Raw genomic sequence first — 19,884 nt, 5'->3', positions numbered from 1 at the left:
ATGTGTTATTTTAACCTAAAACATGTAAAAGAGGCATTTATTTGGAATTATATATTAGTCTGTGTTATTTACCTTGCAGCATCATAAATGCTCTTATTTTAAATAGTAGGACTAGTTGGTGTCAATTATTACTAAGGGTACAAATAAACAAGCAGATGTGTGAAAAAAACATTACAGTGTTTTTAAATAAGGTTTTTTATTTTAGAGTAGTTTTAGATTCACACAGAAATTGGAAAGAAAATGCAGATTTCCATGTAGCCTCAATCTAGTTTCCCCTCTTGTTAACATGTCAGTATGTATCACAGGTCTTCTTAACATCTTACATCCTTTGTCACAGTCAACGAACAAACGCCGATATGCTATTATTAACTAAAGTCCGTATTTTATTTGGGTTCCCTTAGTTCTACATTTCCCTGTACCAGGATCCCATTCGGGATCCCACATAACATCTAGTCGTCATGTCTCCTTAGGATCTTCTTGGCTGTGACAGTTCCTCAGACTTTCCTTCTTCTGATGACCTTGACAGGGAGGAGGTGGGCAGGTCAGGGATTGTGTAGAATGTCCCCCTTGTGATTTACCTGGTGTTTTTCTGGGGTTGTGGGCTTTGGGGAAGCAGATCAGAGAGGTAAAGTGCTATTTTCATCACATTGCATCAAGGGTACATGCTTTCCAGGTGATCTATCCCCGTTCCTGTTATGTTTGATCACCTGGCTGAGCTAGTGTTTTCAGGTTTCTCCACTGTGGAGTTACTCCCCCCTCACCCTACCCCCCCACCGTCCATACTGCACGTATTCTTGTGGAGGAGGTCACCGTGCAGAGCCCGCACTTGAGCAGTGGGGAGTTAGCTGCACCTCCTTGGTGGCTGAGTCTCTACATCAATTATTTGGAATTATCCTGCATAGAAGATTCCTATTAAACTCGATTTCCTTATTCGTGTATTGATAAGAGTATGGACACATGCATACGTTAAGCTTTGGTTATTCCCCAGTTCTACAGTATTTTTTTTTTTTTTTTGAGACAGAGTCTCGCTTTGTTGCCCGGACTAGAGTGAGTGCCATGGTGTCAGCCTAGCTCACAGCAACCTCAAACTCCTGGGCTCAAGCAATCCTTCTGCTTCAGCCTCCTGAGTAGCTGGGACTACAGGCATGTGCCACCATGCCCGGCTAACTTTTTCTCTCTATATATATTTTTAGTTGTCCAGATCATTTCTTTCTATTTTTTAGTAGAGACAGGGTCTTGCTCTTGCTCAGGCTGGTCTCGAACTCCTGACCTTGAGCGATCCACCCCACCTTGGCCTCCCAGAGTGCTAGGATTACAGGCGTGAGCCACCGCGCCTGGCCTACAGTATTTTTTTTGCTGAATTCATTCCTGCTTTGGCCACTGGGAGCTTTTCCCATTGGCTCCTGTTTTCCTTTGTCATAATTCCACTGTTTTTTCTGAGTGCTTCTTTACCTTCCGATACTTCAGGATCATCCTGGGTTATATACCTGCTGTCCCATTCCTAGCATCAGCCATGTCTTCAAAGAGATTTGGCATTTAGCATTCTGACCTCTGTTTTAGCCAGAGTTTGTGGCAGTGGGGAGACAGTGGGATATGAGTGGATTATTTCAGTACCCAAAATGTCTCTCTATCAGTGCCATAAACCACTGCTATGCTCTGCACCCCAGTTCCTTGTAGAATGCATCTGGGTTCAGATGTTGTCAGTTCTCTGTCTCAGCTTCCATGGCCAGCGGCTCCTTTGGTTGCTGTGACACTGCCAGGGTTGGGAGGCCAGTCCTGGGGGTTGATGAGGAGGATGTGGCAGCAGCAGTGGAAGGGTGGTTCATAGGGTGGCCTCAGCTACCAGCCAAGTCACTGGGTTTTGCGTTGCTGCTACATAAATTCTGGCTCATTTTCTGAAAAACTTACTTGTGGGTGGGGAGGGCTGCCATCAATACCAAGTCAGATTTTCAAAAATGTCTAATTTGATTTGATGTCAACTAATGTAATCTGATCAGACCTAATTTGATCTTATTAGCTTCGATGAGGCTATATTAGCAAGTGTCAGAACCCATTTCCAAAATGCCTGAGTGTTGTTAATAAGGGGGCACCTTGAGGTCAGACGGGACTGCATTAGGAGGCTTCACCTCTGTAGTTTCACCTCCTTGCACACTGTGAAGATCTGGTGTGCCGTCTGCAGGGGCTGCTGCTGGTCCTCGGGAGGTGAGAAGGGCACCAGCTTGAGTTAGCCTGGCAAGCACACAGCAGAGACACCTGGGCAAGTCCCTTCTCCTGCTGGGCCTTGGCATGCACACCTGCAAGATCTCCAGATAAACTAATAAACGTATACAACTTGGATACTCGCAGAAGCTAATGGGTTAAGTAACCCCTTGATTCTCGGGCCAGGTTTGCAGCAGATGCCAGCAGAGTTCCCAGCCACAGGACCCTCTGGGCACTTCCCCACTGGTCGCTTGAACTTGCACTTGAGCATTTCCTTTTTCCTCAGAGAACAAATTAAGGCTTTTTATTGAAACGATTTCCATGGAATTAGATACAGAATTCACGTTCTAAGATAAGAAGAATGAGGCTTCTAAAAAAGTTCAAACTTGGGCAGGAACCTGGGCCCTGACATTTGGAAGCGTGCTGGGGACAAGTTTTGAGAAGCATGGGATTGAATTGACCTGCCACCCAGGTGGGGATCACACATTTATTGTCTAGTAAGAGAGCTGGGGCTGCAGGTTAGCAAGGAAAACTGACCCAGGGAGCAGACGGGAGGTTGGGGGCTCCCCAACCTTTGGGAACCCTCAAACTTGGGGATCCTTCCCCTGGACTTGCATTCTCTGAATGGACAGTATGCATCAGCTCATCCTGGGACACCACAGGACCCGATGTTCCCCACTCTCTGGCCACAAGTTCGTCTCTACAAAACCCCTACTTTCAGCTATTGTCAATGTTACAAATTGTCCAAGGCCACCAGGGAGCCCGGGCTGGGGACCAAGGAAGGGCTCTCAGCCCAGCATTCTGTTTTCATTGGTGGTGACAAAGGATGTCCCCATCCATTTTACGGTTGAGGAAGCTGAAATTGCGGTTGAATGACTGACCAGTACTAAGAGGTCCAGCAGGGGCCGTGGGGTCCCATGAATCTCCGGTGACTTTGGAAGACATCTCACCTCCCACACTTCTGCTTCCTCCTGGGTGGTTCGATTATTCTGATTTGAAAACAGTCACAGCCGCTTCCTTGTGAGCTCCCTGGAATGGGGGCAGGGACTGCCTCACGAATCCGGAAGTAATCACCCCTCCTCATGTGAGTGGTGCACAGGAAAGCAGTCAATGGATTGAAGAGACCTGGGTTTCAATCCCGCTTGGCCAAATCCTAGTACACTGTCTTCAGCCTCAGGTCCCGCACTCACAAGAAGGGGGAAAGAATGCCTCGTTCGAGGAGGGCTCAGGCTTTGCGGATCATGCCCACAGTGTGCCCACTGAGGTGCAGCCCTCTATAGGGATAGGGCGGTAGCCACAGACAGGGGCCCGGTGAGGATCCCACCTCATTTTCAAGCTGCCTGCGAGCCTCCCCTACCCTATACAGGAATGTCCGCCTCCCCCATGCATGTTCCAGCCACCTGCCCAGCACTAGGCTGGGCCCATTCGTCCTTGTTTCAACACACAAGAGACTAGAGCCCCAGGTCTTCCAGTAACCTCTTCACATCAGTGGGACCAGCCTGGGCTCTCACTTTGTAGTGATGGCCCCAGCCTCCCCTGAGGGATTGCACCAGTGCTTGGAAGGACTCACCCCAAAAGAATGACTATTTCTCAAACTTGTCCCTTTGCCAAGTCCCAGCTCTTCCTGGCCTAAAACTAGGCACCTTTACATGTAGACTAGGGTCCCCAAAGCCCTCAGTCCTTCCCCTACACAGCCACACACCCAGCCAATGGGCCAGACTCCTTTGGGCTGCCTGGTGGTGACTGTCATCTGCCCCCTCCTTTCGTACCCCCGCATTGTCCCCAAACCCACCCAGCAGACAGAGGAGGCCCCGTACGGCCCACAGCAGAAGTGCCCTGAGCGCCAGCAACGCCCAGGGGAAACACATGGGTGGATTCCCGAGGCATGATTTTGTCTTTGTGTAGCATGACTCAGAGTGCGTGTCTGCGCTTCCCACCCTCCCACCTGCAGATTGCGTGTGTGTGTTCGCTTCTCAGTGTGTCTCTGTGTAATCCTTGTAAAATAAATGTAAGTGATAACGTGAATGAACTGAAATACATTGACAAATAACGAAATCCACGGTTAAGTAGAAAATCAAATATGGTAATAAAATAAATCATGGCAGACATTGAAGAGGCTGTTTCTGAGGACTGACACGCAAGATGTGACAGCTGAAGGTCACATCCAGGTGACGGCTCTGGGCACCTGTGGTCTCTGGCTAACCCAAACCCACAGGACCCGGGTAAAGAGCAGGTGCAGAGTGGGGCTGGTTTGAGGATAAGATGTGCTGACTCATTTCACCCGAAGCTTTCGTAGCAGCTCCAGAGACCTTGACCCACAAGCAGAAGCTGCATGGCCTCCTCCATTTGAGAAACTCGTGCTCGCTAGTGACCACTGATGCCAAAGGGCAGAGAGGGAAAAGCCACTAACCAGAAGAAGGCAGGTGCGGGCCTTAGCCCGGTGCCCTGCCTGGTTTCTGCAGGCGCAGGCAATCAGCATACTGAAGTCAGAGGAAGGGAGAAGATCACTGAGTCACCCAGTTGGGCAATCCTGTCCACTGTGGCTTCCAGGAGTCCCGGATCTGCTGGGATATTTGGTTAATGGTGACAGAATCTTCTTCTGGCTGGTCAAGTGAAGAACATTATTCAAAGGATGTGGGCAGCTCACAGAATTGAAGGACAAGGTGACGGCTGAAGCTCAGCCAGACGGAAGTGCAGGGGTCAGAGGTCGGGAGGGCACAGCCTATGGCCACTCCTCTGAGCTCCTATCTCCACTCATCCAGGTTTCCAGAGAGATCACCTGGCCAGCTCAGCTCAGGTCATGAGTGCAGCCTTGGTACCCCTTAGCTGGGAGGGGCAGGGCGGGGGCAGTGATGTGCCCCTTCAAAAAGCAGACACTGTGACCCACAGAAGGAAGGCAGCAGGACAGGGGACATGTAGATTCTTGCAGAAACGCAGAGGGGTGGCTGTGTTTATCACAGTGACCAGACACTGTGTCCCTCCAGGACAGCTTTGGTGGGTGTCGAATGGTACTGATTTTGCATTTTTTCATTTAGCCTAGACCAGAGAAGGGCTGTTCTATAGTTCTGTGTCTGTCCGCCTGTTTCCCTTAGGAGGGCTGGGGGCATACACGAACACGGAGGTTCATTGAAACCTTGGGGAGGGGGGCTTTGTGGACAGCTGGATGGATGTGAAGTCATGGCTCTAAGCACTGATATCTCATGGCAGTCACTCTGTGGACAAATTTCTAAAATCAGTTCCACATATCACTGTCTTAAACACAAATACTGACCTCAAGTCAACACTTTATTTTCCTCCCTGACTCCAGGCCGTGACTCACTGAACCTAAGGCAATGGGTTCTGGAACCCAAGGAAGCGGCTCCATGCTATGGGGCCCCCGTCTGCTGGGCATTTTGGTTTCTTGGATTTGCTGTCCACTTTCCAGTCTCTTCCTCCCTGCCACTGCTGCCAGTGAGCCTCTCCTGCAAACAGCAACTGCCTCCTACCTTCCATCTTCAACGGCTTTAGCCATCATCCGGCTGAACAGACTGCCGGGAGAAGCAGCAGGCTAAGGGTCTGAGAGTGCGCTCGTGTGCAAATTCACAAGCCTCCTGTGGCCATCTGGATGCATTTTGGAATTTGATGTGTATTCCGGTGAGGTGGGCTTTTTGGCTGTCTGGGCATCACCCTGTCACCTGCACACATGTGAGCATCCTGGCTGGCCCTGACTCTTGTCAGCCAAGATGTTAGATCTTTGGGGGCTGGGAGGCTGCAGCTCTGGTATCAGGTGACATTTAATCTCCTGAGGTTAATGAACATGAGAGAGAGATGCTGTCTGGGCCTGACCACATACTGTGTCTAAGTTAGTGAAGGAAAAGAACTCGGGTCTGTTTGCTGGGCTGGATGCCTACATAATTACATGCTCCAAGAAAGGCAGGCAGGAAGTCTCTCTTTCTACCTCTGGAATGTGAATGTGTGGTTTTAGAATAAGAACAGCCCGTACAACTGATCCTTTATTTGGAAAAGAAAAATGAAATCAGGTGAAGCAATCTGATATCTACTAAAACGTTATCTTAATCATGAACACGACTCAAGTGTATTTTTTTTAGCAATGTTGATGCTGTGTATAATAGGTTAAAAAAACCGAATAGCCAACCTGGTCCCAGCAAACTTCTCACACAGCCTGTATCTGGGCAGCTCCCGGGGCCCACACCAGCATCAGTCAGGGTGCACGGCCAGGCGGAGCCGCCTGACGCTTTGGTGGGGAGCACTTGGCAGAATGATGTCCGGGAGCTGTCCTGGGACACTCTCCAGGGGATGGACACCCTTCAGGCGCAGAGAGGAAGGTAGTGGGAGAGAACAGACGTGTGTGAGTGCAGACGAGGAGGGGCTCCACGTGGCGACGCTTCTCCGCAATGAGCGCATCACTGAGGTGTGCACCTGCTTCACAGGCAGGTCCCCGCGACAGGAGGACACGGCGGCTTCAGAGCTCAGCTCCCCTGAAGCTCTTCTCTCACTGCACAGGTCGGGGGCCCTGTGGCCCCTTCCGGCCTTTGAGCCTTTTTATGGAAACAAGGCCAAGGGCAAACTTGCAACCCCCTCCTCGTTCCAGAGCGAGCATGGACTCTTCCCCCACGCAGCACAGGTGAGGAAGGTGGGGGGGGGACCTCTCTGTCGCAGCCCTGTCAACCCCTCTGAGGACACAGGGCCATGCCACACCGCCCTCCCGTCCCTCTGCCTGTCCTCTGCAAGGCAGGATGGGCACTGCTGCTGGAGGCCGGCTCCTGCTCCACTCCTTTGGGGGAGTCTCTGATCTGGCTCTGTGCAGGGTGCCCAGCAGAGACGCAAAGCTGAGTACCGACTCAGAGAAAGAACATTTCTGCTAAGTTTAGTGCTTCGGGGAGGACAGATAATTATCTCGTTGGCAGTGCAATCAATTTTCTGGGTCTGAAGTTTACAAACAAAATCTCTGTCTTTGTGAAGGCAGATTAGCAACGGAAACACCTTCTACATCACTGTCTGTATAAATAATTTGTCTCTGCCATCCATCTCTCTGTTCTTTAAAACAGGATTAGGAGAATTTGCATAATTGTTTCTTGTCTCAGACATCTCAGAGGGATGTCGTCAGATCACACAGTGGCCTGGGCTCCAGGTTGTGCCAGCAGAGGGAAGACACCCTGGAGGAACTGATGGCAGAGACCAAACCACAGGCAGCAACGGTGAATGAGGAGCACCGCGGGGCCTCCTCAGAGGCTCCAGGTCCTACAGCCGCAGGCCCCTGGGTCAGAGGATCCACCTCCGTGAGGCTCTAGGAACCTCCCTACCATGTCCTTGAAAGGCCCTTGGTCTCTGGCTTTGGAAGAGACCAAATGCGCTTAGACAGAGATTGGGGCTGAGAGCACAGGCTCTGTGTGCTGGGGCCGAGCCCGGGAGAGGCCAGCTGCCGTGTCCAGAGCACCAGCACGCACGCACTCATTCGCTCTTTCATTCACTTGACCTGGGTCCACTGCGAGTTCCCATCTGCCAGGCCCCCCTTCCTTGCTTTTACTCTATTTTGCTGTGTAAGCAGCTACTGGGGGCTTCTCGCATTTCTCACTAAAGGTAGCACAGTCTGTCATGGTAGAGCTATGCCAATTATTCTCCTGAACAGAGCAAGCTGGTAGCCAAGGGACTGCACGGGAGAGAAGTTTCATGGAGGGACAGCCATGGCTCTTCCCAGGGAGCCTGTAGGTGGAAGGGTTGGAGAGTGGGGGATTGGGAGGCTGGCATGACACCAGCCCCTTAGAGAGAAGGAGTGTAAGAGAGGAAGTGGCTCCTGGTGGCCCCCAGGACAGGTTCTGAGCTAAGCAGTGAAGGTGATCGGAGCAGGCGGCTCCTCTAGGGAGCTCATCAACGTGCGCAAAGATGGGTCAAGGGCGTGGTTTGGAAAGGGAAAGGTTTGGATCTTGGTCATCTGCCCCTGGGCCTCCACTTTTAAGGTTGACACATGTTTCTCCTTGTGGCCAATACATTCCATCCATATTTCTGATCTGAAAATATTTGATCCCTTCTGTGGCTGGAGTTTCTTAGCAATTATGATCACTGTCATTCAGAAAAAAACAGATCTGATTTTCCTTCCTGGATGTTGTTCCTGGGTCTCTTTGCTGTAAAATCCACACACCTGGGGCTTGTGGCTACTTCACCAGCGAGGCCCAGGGGGCTGGAGTTCACTGTTTGCTGTGGTGCCTATGTCCCAGGTCCTCACTGGGCACCAGTCTCCTGAGAGGTGGGCAAGACCCAGCCTGGCCTCTAGGGCCCACAGTGTGGTGGGAGAAGAGAAGCCTCAGAAAATGACATTCTGTCCTAAGTGATCACACATGCCTGTTGACAGGGTATCAACACCCATCTGAGTGGACAAAGGAGGGATTCTTGCGGAAGGTGGCATCCAAGCTGTACATAAGGGACAATGGTTATGACAAAAGTGGCCATAAGGGATCACAAGAAGGTCAGGCCCAGAGGGGAGGGACCAACCCCGGAATCCCTGTGACCGTGTGTGCAGCTGTGGGGAACCTGGTGGTTCTTCCTTCCAGCACAGTGTGGTCTATGGGCCTAATTGCTCTTTGTAAAACATAAATGTGATGGGACAGAGGGGACTCTGGTCACCTGGGGGTGGCTGCCACAGAGGAAAGCCGTCACGGACCAACACGAGCCTACATGTCCACAGGCCTCGGGTCCTCCCGGGTGTGAGGGTCCGCGGTCCCTGGGGCCTGCTAACATCTGCTGGAATGTTACGTGCCCAGAATAGGCTATTTATTTGCACAATAAAGAGAAAGAAATATGCTTTGTGCATTTTTTATTCAGGAGACAATAGCAATAATGCTTCAATTAGTGTGTGGGAGATGCCAGGTTGATTGTAAATGAAACTGAGCTGGGATCCGAGCTCTGCACCATAACTGTGCTCAGTCTTCTGCATAGAAATTACTTTATCAAAGTTGTCATTTAGAGAGAAGAGGTCGCTAATGTTTTTTGCAATGGAGATGGTTGCTTTATCACCTCTTCATAGATTTTGTTGCAAATGCACGCTAGGTGACCTACCAAGTTGTAACTCCACGTAGCTCTTCTCTGGTGAGGAGCAGTGTGGTTCTACAGTCGCCTTCCCTGCAGTAGAGGGAAGGGGTGCTCCTGACAGGGTCACTTCTCCTTTTGAACAGAATGACTGGGTCCAGATTGCTGACCCCGAGGAACTCCTGCTGGCGAGGTTGTGGCTATAGCAGTTCTGGGAGGGCCCTGCTGTCCAGTGGCCTCAGAACACTGGCCATTGTATCAATAGGCCTTAGGCGTAGGACAGAAGGGTGGATGGTACCACCGGGAGACCCTCCAGGGCCAGAGGGGTTTTGAGCTGTGTGCCTGCACGAGAATTTACATTTTGAGGCTCCCAGCAGCTTGGGGCTGTCCTCCCCTGTGGGCCTGGTTTGTTTTGTGGACTGCCGGCTTCCTTCGCCTCGTCCCCAGGGTTAGCTCTCCACACTGCACACTCAGGACGTGCAAATGCACACACATGCAGAGATGACCTTGAACATGTGCTCAAGCACACATACATGTGCATGTGAGCCTTTACATGTGTACAACCGTGCGCACCCACAGACGTGCACACATGCATGTGCACTGCCCCCACACGCAGAGGCCTGCACACACCCCAGAGCAATGGTGATTTAATGGATCAGTGTCAATTTGGACCATGTTTTTGTCATTTACAGAACAATTTTCAAGAGCACACAGGGTCAAATGCATTCCTTTTCCGTTTCCTTCAACTTGTCATTTCTGGTGATTTCCAGGAAAGGTCGTCTGAGGGCAACCCCGTGGCAGAGGAGTCTCCAGCCCCTCTGTACCCCGCAGTGGCTGAGAGCTGTTTCGTAACCTTGATCTTGTTCCGTATGATCAGCACCATCCCCAGCAAGTCTGTGTTCGATGCCCTGTTCAATGAGGTGGAACAAACATGCCCCAGCGATCACGTACTTCCCCGCTTGGAAAACGCATGTGGACAGACGTGATCTTGGCTTTCTTCAGGGGGATGGGCTGTCCCAAGGCGTCAGGTCCAGGCTGTGCAGAGGACCCAGCGGTCTCAGAGCATCTGAATTTGTCCACAGAAGTCCTCTTTGCTGGCACACACGAAAGAGAGGTTTTTGGGGGGGGTTGGCCCTTCCCTTGCCTTCCCTTGGCCCTTATTTCTTTCCGGGGTTGGGGAGGCTTTTTTTTTTGTTTTGTTTTTTTTTTAAATTGCAACTTCCCCCCGGAGGGTTTTTACCTTTTTATCCCCTAATCAGCTCCTCAGTAAGGAGTTTCTCAAATCTTTCTCTTCTTTTGTAAAGAAGGCATCCACTCCCTCAATAAACAGAGAAAATGAAAAGATAAAAAAGGGTGTCAGGCATCAAAGAAAAGTAGTCATTGGTGGCCAGTGCTGGCCCTTCAAGGAGGTGGATGAGAGGTAGCCAAGTCGCAGCAAGGACCATGGCTGGGTTACCACGGGCTTCAGCTGCAAATATTTGGATCTTGCTATTTGGGGAAATTCTGAGAAGAGTTATAATTAAAATGCAAATAGAATAAGCTATAACACTGCTCCTAGATTAAAGGAACGGTGAGTTACTTAGCACCCGTGAACTCATTGAAGCCAAAGGTAATCAAGACCGAATTGAATTCATATCCTCTTAATGTAAACACCTTCATGTTTAAAAATCCATCAGAAAAAATGATGCAAATATACTATTTTTTTCAAAAGCATGTACAGAAGTGGTGTGACATTGCTCAGTTTCATTAACGTGTGAGATGCACCTTTGACCTTGCTGTGGGATGTGACTGGTACTTGGGTGAGGGTCTCCTTGGAGCTCTCTGAGGGTTGCTCCCTATATCCCCCCTCCAATCAGATCACTTTACAAAGTGAAGCTGCTCCCATCTCTCTGCTTCCTTTTTGGTTCGTAGGGAAAAGGAATTCCACAGGGAAAATGAATCTGTGCTGCTAGGCTGTGGGTAGTGGTTTCCCTGGGGAGGCGGAGCCGGAAGACCACAGAGGCTTTGTAGGCAGCTTGTGCCCTGTTCTGGGGTCCGGGTACTGTCCACAGAGCGCGCTTGGCTTGTCAAGACCCACTGAGTACTTTTCTTGAATGGAAAGTTCCATGAAATTACACTAGCAGAAGCTAAGCCTGGCTTGTTCCAACTGGGTTTTCAAGGTCTGTTTTATTCCTACCCTTTCCTTTCCCTTGACATGTCCTCTTCTTTTCTAAGTAAAAACAAACAAACAAACAAACAAACAAACCCAAAAAACAAAACAAACAAACAAAAACCTCTCTATATTTGGAAGACTCTCAGGTTTTCAGGATAAAATGGGAGTCTGAGCTTTAAGCTTTGTCCCCCTCTGCGGTGGGCCGCCCAGCCCCTGTTAGAGATGAGCTTATTCTGGAGGAGTTCGGGGTGTCCAGTGTCACCGTGGGGCAGCACTCCCTATTTCATGAGCCGATTTGTGGGCAGAGGGTCACAGGGAAGTCTGTGCTCATCTCTGGCACCCCGAGCCCTGAGGCAGCAGGTGCAAAGGGAGGAGGTGCTGGGGAGCCCGGGCTGGGGCTGCTCTCGGCTGGGAAGGCCCCCAGGTATACTCAGCCCACCCCTGGGCACCGAGCAGTTCAGACTCCATCGTCCCCCTGTGAGGTTGCTCCCCTAGGATTTTTGTGCCCAACTCACCCTCTCTCGATCTAAGACTCACACAGTGCCCTGCCTTGCGCCCTGTCAACCTGCTCTCTACTGCCCCCAGCCTTAGTCACTCCTGACCCACCCCAACCTTCACCCATCCCATCTGAAGCTCCGCCCCTGGCACTGTGTCTCCTTGTGCCCATGTCCCCCTCCACGCGTCCTCCTGCCAGCTCTGCCCACTGGGAGCTCTCTGAGGGCAGCCTGGCTCTGTCTTCTTCCTGGATGTCTCTGACATTGGTTCTGCGTGGGGGCTGGGAGATCAAGTGCTGGCCCTGACACCAGGGCTGACCTGAAGCGGCAGGGAGGCCAGCCTGAAGGCCAGGCCCCAGCGATGGACCTGCTCTGGGGAGGGCTGGGCCTGGGCAGGCAAGAGAAAGTGCCCTGTTCTCAGCTCGGCCTGAGCAGAGGTGACCTGGAGCTGCAGTCTCAGGTTTGGCCACCTTCACCTCCTCAGAAAGCCCTGCCCCCACCACTCTGCCCAAGGCAGCCCGGCCCGCCCTCCTGCTCCCACTGTCGTCACGATCGGCTTCGTGACCTTGCACTCTCACCACCTACGACAGTGCTCATTGTTCTCTGGTGTGTGTCTGTTCTTCCTGCAGGAGTGTGAGCTCGTGAGGACAGGGCTTGTCTGTCTTTGGACGTTGTGTCCCCAGTGCCAAGTACAGTGTCTGGCAGGGAGCAGGTGCTCAGCAAGTGACCGATGGATGAGTCAGCAGGTCAGAGAGTAAGGGCAGCGGCTGTGCAGCAGCTTCCTGTGTGGTGCTACTACGTGTCGCCAGCTCCATGGCCAGGCGCCCCCTCCCCTGTATTGGTGTCACCCAGCTCCTTGGACAAAGTGTTCCCTCCCCTGCATTGGTGTCACTCAACTCTGTGGCCAAGGTGTCCTCTCCTTGGGAAGGATGTAAAGGCCCCTTTGAACACCCTGTGATCACGCACACGGGACAGTTCTCACCATTGGAATCAGGACCCTGGCAGGACCTCAGAAGGGGTCATCTCTCACCTGCTGCAAGACTGAGAGTCCGTCCTTGAGAGCAGTGCTCGGCGACGTCAGTTTGTGCTAAACGAATGGAGGAACGCGTGAACAAACTGGGCAGTGCACTCCCTGCAGTGGGCCTTCAGCAACTGTGACCCCAGCGTTCTGAGTGCTGGCTCCCAGGCCTGGCCGGGACGCTGCGGGCCCTTGGGCTGCCCTCTCTGGCTCACGGCACCTCCTGACACATTGCCTGGCTCTTCTTGGCAGCATCTCTTGAGGGATTTGTGCCAATGATTCTTGACTGTAGCGCTGTTTGGTGCAATTCAAAATAAATATACGTGTGATTATTCTCCTCATTTTAACAGGAGGGAGCAAGTTACCTGCCCAAGACTGCACAGCGAGCACGGGCAGGGGTGGTTTTGCCCCAACAGTCTGACTTCAGAGCTGGAGTCTGTATTGGCGTCACCCTCAGCCACACACCCCGTGCAGCACAGCGGGAACGAGGGACTCTCGTGTGCAGTGTGGGGATGGTGGGGTGAGCTGTGCCTGACACACAGGCCACATGGAGAGAGCCCCAAGAAGACCAGAAGCCATGGTGTCTCCAAAAAAGATGCACACTATGCTCCATTCCTGTGCCTCCTGGTCTTCCCAGCCCTGAAGGTCAAGGCCCAGGGAGGCTATGACCAACCACAGCGCCTGGGAGCCTGCTGGGCCCAGGGCACAGGTGGGGGACTGAGGAGGACCCTGCACCTTCACACAGCACCCAAAGGCGGGAGTGGCCTTGGAGGCCTCCACCTCAGCCATGGCAGGGCTGTGTCCCTCCCCACACACCCACGCTTCCTGCTGGGAGCCAAGTGGCCGGGCAGGCATAGAAGGCTCGTGCAGCCCTCGCTGGCTCTACCTGGTGTTTCCTCTGTGCTGTGCATTCCCGGGCCTCTCTGCTGGGGGTAAGAAGGAGCACTGTGTCACCGCAGTCAGAGGCCCCTTTGCCAGTGTCTCTCGGGACCCGCAGGATCGCCTTGGAGCAGAATTGTTTGTGTACACAGGACCATGCAGAGACCAGATGACTCTGGATTTGAGAGCTGCCTCCAGGGAGGAATAAACCTCCAATGATTTCTCAATCATTTCTGAGCTAAGATGAGAATGAAAATGCTCATTTTATGTAACGAGTTTTCAGTTTCTTATGAAACTATGCATTATAGGCAAGCCTATTCCCCCTGGAAAGCTCAGAGTGTGCTGCAAGTACCAGTTTATCTGCTGGGTAGGCAGAGGGGTTTAGCAGCATAATTTCAGAAATGGAGGGAAAGTTTCCTCCACACTGTCCTGCAGGGAGCTTGGTGGAAGCCCGGTGCATGTTACAGGTGTCACACAGCATCACGGCAGGAAGACTGGGCCTGGGAGCTACCGGCTCAGTCCAGGGTCTCTGCAGACAATTAGGATAGCTCTTGTGTTTATTTCCCTCCTACCCACCTGCTTTGCAAGGATGGGCAGAGTACGACAACAATATGAGTGAAAATACGTTATATCCTGTGGCCAAGCCCCGCGTAGCTGGTGGGGTCCAGGGTCAGAGAACTGGCGTGCATGCCTCATGCACCTGCAGCTGTCCTGAGGATGGACACTGAGTTCAGGTGCAGGGCAGCTACTTTGATGTGAGCTCTTCGAATTGCTTCTGCCCACGTTGCCAACCCTGAGCAACGTGTTTATAGAACATCTTTGCATTTAGGGGAGACAGACATGAGCTGATCTGCATATAGGCCAGCCTTTCTGCATAGAGCCCCACCTATGTGCAAACAGACCAGTTTATCTGCAAAGAGCACACCTATGTGCATGTGGAACAGTCTTTCTGCAGATGGAGGAGCTGTCCCCACACGAGTCACTGCCTAGATGCAAGGTGCTATTTTGGAGGATGGCGTTGGTGATGGTGATTTCAATCCCTGGCCAGGAGAATAGTACACGTGTCCCTCCTCTCTGAGCTCCTGCAGTCTGTCCCCTGGGCTGGTGTGTTCAGATTGTTCTCCCTTGACCATCTCTTCAGTTGCTTTATGAGCCCGGAGTTTGGGTACCTGTGAGCATCTTCTCTTCATTCCAGGCTGCCAGGGTGACAGGGTCTTGTGTTTTAAGACATACCCAGGATTTATTTTAATGAGGTATGATAAGATGACAAACACAGAGACAACTGCCTGAAAGGAGAGTTTATTATTTACTGTTCCCAAGAGGAAGGGGCGTGCCATACCACAGAGCCACCCGGGGAAGCGTTATTAGCAGGCAGGAGTGAGGAGAAGGCACAGGCAGAATCTTTTAATGTGGTTCCTGCAGGAAGGAGCAGGGGAGGCAGGGGGAGCAGCTGGGAAGGCCTGGGGTGGGAAGTCTGAATCGTTGTGGGGGGCTCTGGGCACAGGGGTGCTCTCAAGCTGTCTGGGTCCCGGCCCTGGGTGACTTAGGGCAGGGGAAATATTGGTCCTGGAGTGTGAGAGCCCGTGAAGGAGGCGGCTGGAGATACGGGCTGGCCTTGGTCGGGTTGCACATGAGAGGCCCGTGCAGGGGGAGGGGCTCACTGTCTCCAGGAATTGGCTGGCCTGGGATGGACAGTCTCTCCCTGGCCAATGAGGCCCCAGGGTGTCAAAGAATCATAAAATATACAAAATTTTAAAAAGCATGATGAATACAGCTTGGAGGGAGCTGTCCAGCCCTCATGCTGGTCCAGGCTTTCTGCTTCAAGTTGTTCCTACAGAACCCCCCCTGGGACTTGTGTCTGTGTCCCCACCAGGTGGCCACGGGCCACAGAGACCAGGCTGCGGGGGATGCTTCTTTTGTCCTGGAAGACACCATTTGCCATGTGATCTCTGCGAGGCGGAGGCTATGTTGTGGGAGGGGCAGCTCTCTCCCCGGGCTCCCAGCATGGGGGCGCTCAGGCTTAGAGCCTGTGTCCCGCCATCTTCCCTCTCCTACCTCCTCCCTTTCTCATTATTTAAATGAGAGCATTATGCAAATGTCATGCAAGAATCGAGTTCAGCAAATCTTCTGTTCTCATCCACACAGGTGCAGCTAATTTGTGGAGGTCAGACTCAAGCTAGGTTCCTTCTGCTAATGCTAAATGTTTTTGGAATCCCAGACAGAGGAGTAGAGCAACCCCAAGATTTTCACAGCAGGCTCCTTTGATGACTCCACGCTCCCCCAGGCCTGGTGGAGACCCAGACCCCTTTGCCAAGCCTGCCATGGAGTAGTAGCCACCAGAGCTCTCTCCACTCCACGTGGGAGAATGGGGACCCGTGCCCTGCAGGTCCAGAAAGTGGCCCACCCTGATAGGTCCAAGTCAGGGAGGGAGGTCGGGCCGACTGGGGCCCTGATCTGCACCCAGGACCTCGTAGGAGGGGAACATCTGAGCAGGGCCAGCAGAGAGGATGTCAATAATGGTCCTCAGGGAGGAAATCGTGATCTCATCATTTCATTCGGAATGGCCTGAGTTGTGGGAGCCGGGAGCAGGGAAACATAATCCGAGCACCTTGCAATTAAGTTTTCATATTGAGAGTGAAGCACAAAGTGGAATCGGGGAAGCAAGCCCCATGGTGGGAAGGTAAGGCTCTCGTCTCTGTGCAGATCTGCTTTGCTCGGGGTGAGTGGCTGGTCAGGTCACCTGAGGGGCAGAGCTGCCAGCCCAGAGGCCACAGGTTGGTCCAGCATAGCAGTTCCCCCTGGTAGAGGGGTGAGCGGAACAGGTGGGCACCCCTCTGTCTCCACTGGCCTCGAGGGCGGCAGTGTCCCAAGCAAAGGAACTTTTTAAGGAGGTTGTTGGTCTTACGTTTCTTTGAATTATTTTCTGAGGAACTTTTCGATAAGCCCAGCCCCGGGTTCACACCATCACTGGCATGGAACCCTGCGCCCTGCCGTTTGGTGGGATCCCTACAGCTTCCTCAGCCGCCCAGTCACTGGTGCCATTGGTCTTGCTCAGCCAATGTCTAAACTGAGGCCTCCAGTGGCCTGCCCTGCCAGGCTCTGGGTCACCTCCTGCAGTCGCCACACTGACTTTCTAAATAAGAGAGTCTGGTTGGCATCAAATAAGTGCCTGTGAGCTTGTGGGCTCAGGAAGCGCCCATGTGGCTCTCCCGCTCCCTTGGGCGGGGGACGCTCACACTGTGGGTTGGTTCCGCCTGCTCCCCAGCGCCCCCTCTGCCAGTGCTGTGCCTCACACCCCAGGACCCCGGCCCTGACCCACTGCAGGGGCCTCCCTCGCATGCCCAGCAGTGGCCCAGCCCCTCTGCCCACCCGCAAGGCACTGGCCTCCTGGCACAGAGGCTGTGCTTTGCTGCCATTTCTGAACTTTGGGGAGCTTAACAAGATTGCTGCTCCTGTTCTAGGCAGGCGAGCTCCTGTATACTTTAATGCCATTTTTCCAAGCTCTAATTATGGAATAGGGCTTTTAAAATGAAAAGGGCTTGGTGCTGGGGTATAATTCTCTCAGCAGTCTGAGCCTAAGAGCAGCCTTGCAATTAGAGGCTTTTCTGACTCAGGGATGCGGACCCTGAGTCCCTTCCACGATCTTGTAAGGGAGGGGTCTGTGTCTCGGTGATAGAGGGATGTGCTCATGGGTAAATGAGCCTCCTCTGTGCAAGGGCTGGCCCAGCAGAGGTCACAGGGCCTCGGATCTGGCCAGCTCCAGGGGACCTCATGCAGAGATGTGCAGATCTTGGAGACCCTCGCTCTCTGGGGTTGGAGATGGGATCAGAGGGGACGCTGTGGCCAAGAATGAAGCCCCTCACAGGTCTTCTGAGCAACTCCCCACCCAGGGCCAACTGCTTGCACACCCTCAGGGCCAGGCATGGTTCCCACACCTTCTCCTCCCACCCAAGTACCTCTGCCACTCCAGCTCCGGGACCCAAGTGCCCTCTTCCCTGAGGACAGGAGAGGCCTCCCTCTGAGGCAGGACCTAGACCTTCTAACAGCTATCCTGGGGCCTGGGGTCACCTCCTCTCCCCTTCCTTTCTGAGCTCTCACTGAGAAGGCGGAGACCCATTCTAGCTCTCCTTTTGGGTTTACCTCCCGCAGCCGCGGGGGCGGGGCATCTTTGGGGGATCTTGAGTGGGATGGGCCACTGCAGTCCCCGGGGAGGCCCAGGCCTCCTCCTCAGAGCTCTCCTGTCATGCCGTGTCCTACTTACAGGGGTATGTGTCCCCTCCCCACAGGGCTGTGTGACCCTGAGGGCCACCCTCTGGGGCCCAGAGCCCACTTCAGGGCTCAGCACAGAGTAGGTGCTCCTGAAATGAGCAGATGGTTGGGTGACCCTGCTGCCAGGCCCCTGGGAACATGGAGCACATGTAAACTGCCAGCGATAATACCGTACTTCTGGGACCTTTTGGGAGGGAGCTCAGAGTGCCAAATTGTCCCAAACATGCATTCACGAAGAAAGAATTTTGGGGGCCTATTTATCCCGTCCTAGATAAGCAGAGCACACAATGTTTGGAGCTGTGTGCCAGGCCCACTTGCGGTCAGCCTGGGAGAAGGGAAGGGCCCTGCTCGCACGGACAATGATTCACGTGCACTGGCTATTTCTGGAATGTTGTCAGAAACAAATTCGTCCTTTATGTGATGAGGAGAGACGTCTCTGCTGCTTGACACAGAGCAACGCTAGGTGTTGGCCAGGGACATGGGGTCTGGGGACAGCAGGTGCCCAGGCTAAGGCAGAGGCCACGCTGCCCACGTGAGTGAGCACCAGAGGCTCTGGTGCGTGGCGAGGGGCCCCCTGCAGGTGACAGCCCCCACGTATCCAGTGACAGTGTGGTCTGCTTGCCAACTTGGATCAGACTCTGCGAGCTCTCAGGGGCCCCCGGGACCTGCATCCTCTAACCCCTCCTCTGGCCACTACTTCCACGACCGGGTCAGATGGTCACTGTGATCGGGCACCTTGAAAGGGGAGGATGGTAGATGATAAGTCTAACCGAGTGGGCAGGGGCTTCCTGGCCTGTCTCATGTGACCCCTGCCTGCCACAGCTGACTGGACCTGACCCAGCTGTGCCTGTCGGAGCCTCTGGGCCAGCAGTGTGGACTGGGGGAGCAGGTTGTCGGTCACAGCCTCGGCAGGACCTGCCCTGGGCACTCTGTGTGGGGGATGGCCGGTGCCCCTGTGATCCACCAGATGGGAGTGGATGGGCTCTCCAGGGAAGAGTAGCTTCCTGGCACTTTCTCCCTCCCTCTGCTGTCCTCCCTAACCCTAACCCTCACCCTCACCCTGCCTGGGCGGGGGCGGGGTGCTCGTGTGCTGAGATGTTCTCTCTGTCACAGATACTGGGGACAACTACTTACTAAGTCTTGGCAAAGAAACAACATGCTTTATGGCAATCAATTGTGTTTTCAGGGCTCCGGAAAGGTATCAGTCCTGTGAAAAGTTATCCGGGCAACCGTCAGGCCCCACCGCAAAGGAATAAACATGATTGGCCACCAGGTGGCAGGGTCGGCTTTTCTTTTCACCCCCAGAGGTGACGCCTCTTGCTGGGTGGTTACAGCTGCAGGTGCAGGGGCAGATCTCAGGGCGCTGATTAGGGCAAGAGGGGAGATGAGAGGGTGTTTGTCCAGTGGGGCTGTCACCACTGGGATCTGACACATGCAAATTGCCAGGGTTCCAGTAACAAGCTGCAGGACCAGCAGGGGCTGAGGAGCCCTGGGGTGCGAGTCTGCGCTTGTCCGTTTGTGTGTGTCTGTGTGTTTCTGTGTGCATGTGGCTTCTGAGCCAGCCCTGAGCCTCTAGTCTGCTTTGCCAGTCACCTTCTGGAGGTGAGTGCTGAGGTCTCTGAAAGGGCAGAGATGGGGGCCCAGGCACCTCTGGTCTCTGCACCTGGGGAGCAGACGCCAAGCCAGTAGCAAGAATAACCCAGGGTAATCTCCCCCTGGTAAGGTCAACTGATCAGCAACCGTAATTCCGTCTGCTGCCTTCACCCCTCTGTGCCATGTAAAGTGACACATTCACTGGTTTTGAGGAGCAGGACATGGACGTACGTACTGGGGACTTGGTTTTCCCCACT

This window comes from Propithecus coquereli, unplaced genomic scaffold (assembly GCF_000956105.1).
Source record: "Propithecus coquereli isolate 6110/MARCELLA unplaced genomic scaffold, Pcoq_1.0 Scaffold137, whole genome shotgun sequence".
NCBI classification, from domain to species: Eukaryota; Metazoa; Chordata; class Mammalia; order Primates; family Indriidae; genus Propithecus; species Propithecus coquereli.
The sequence above is the reverse complement of the archived record's forward strand: the minus strand, read 5'-3'. Positions refer to the sequence as shown.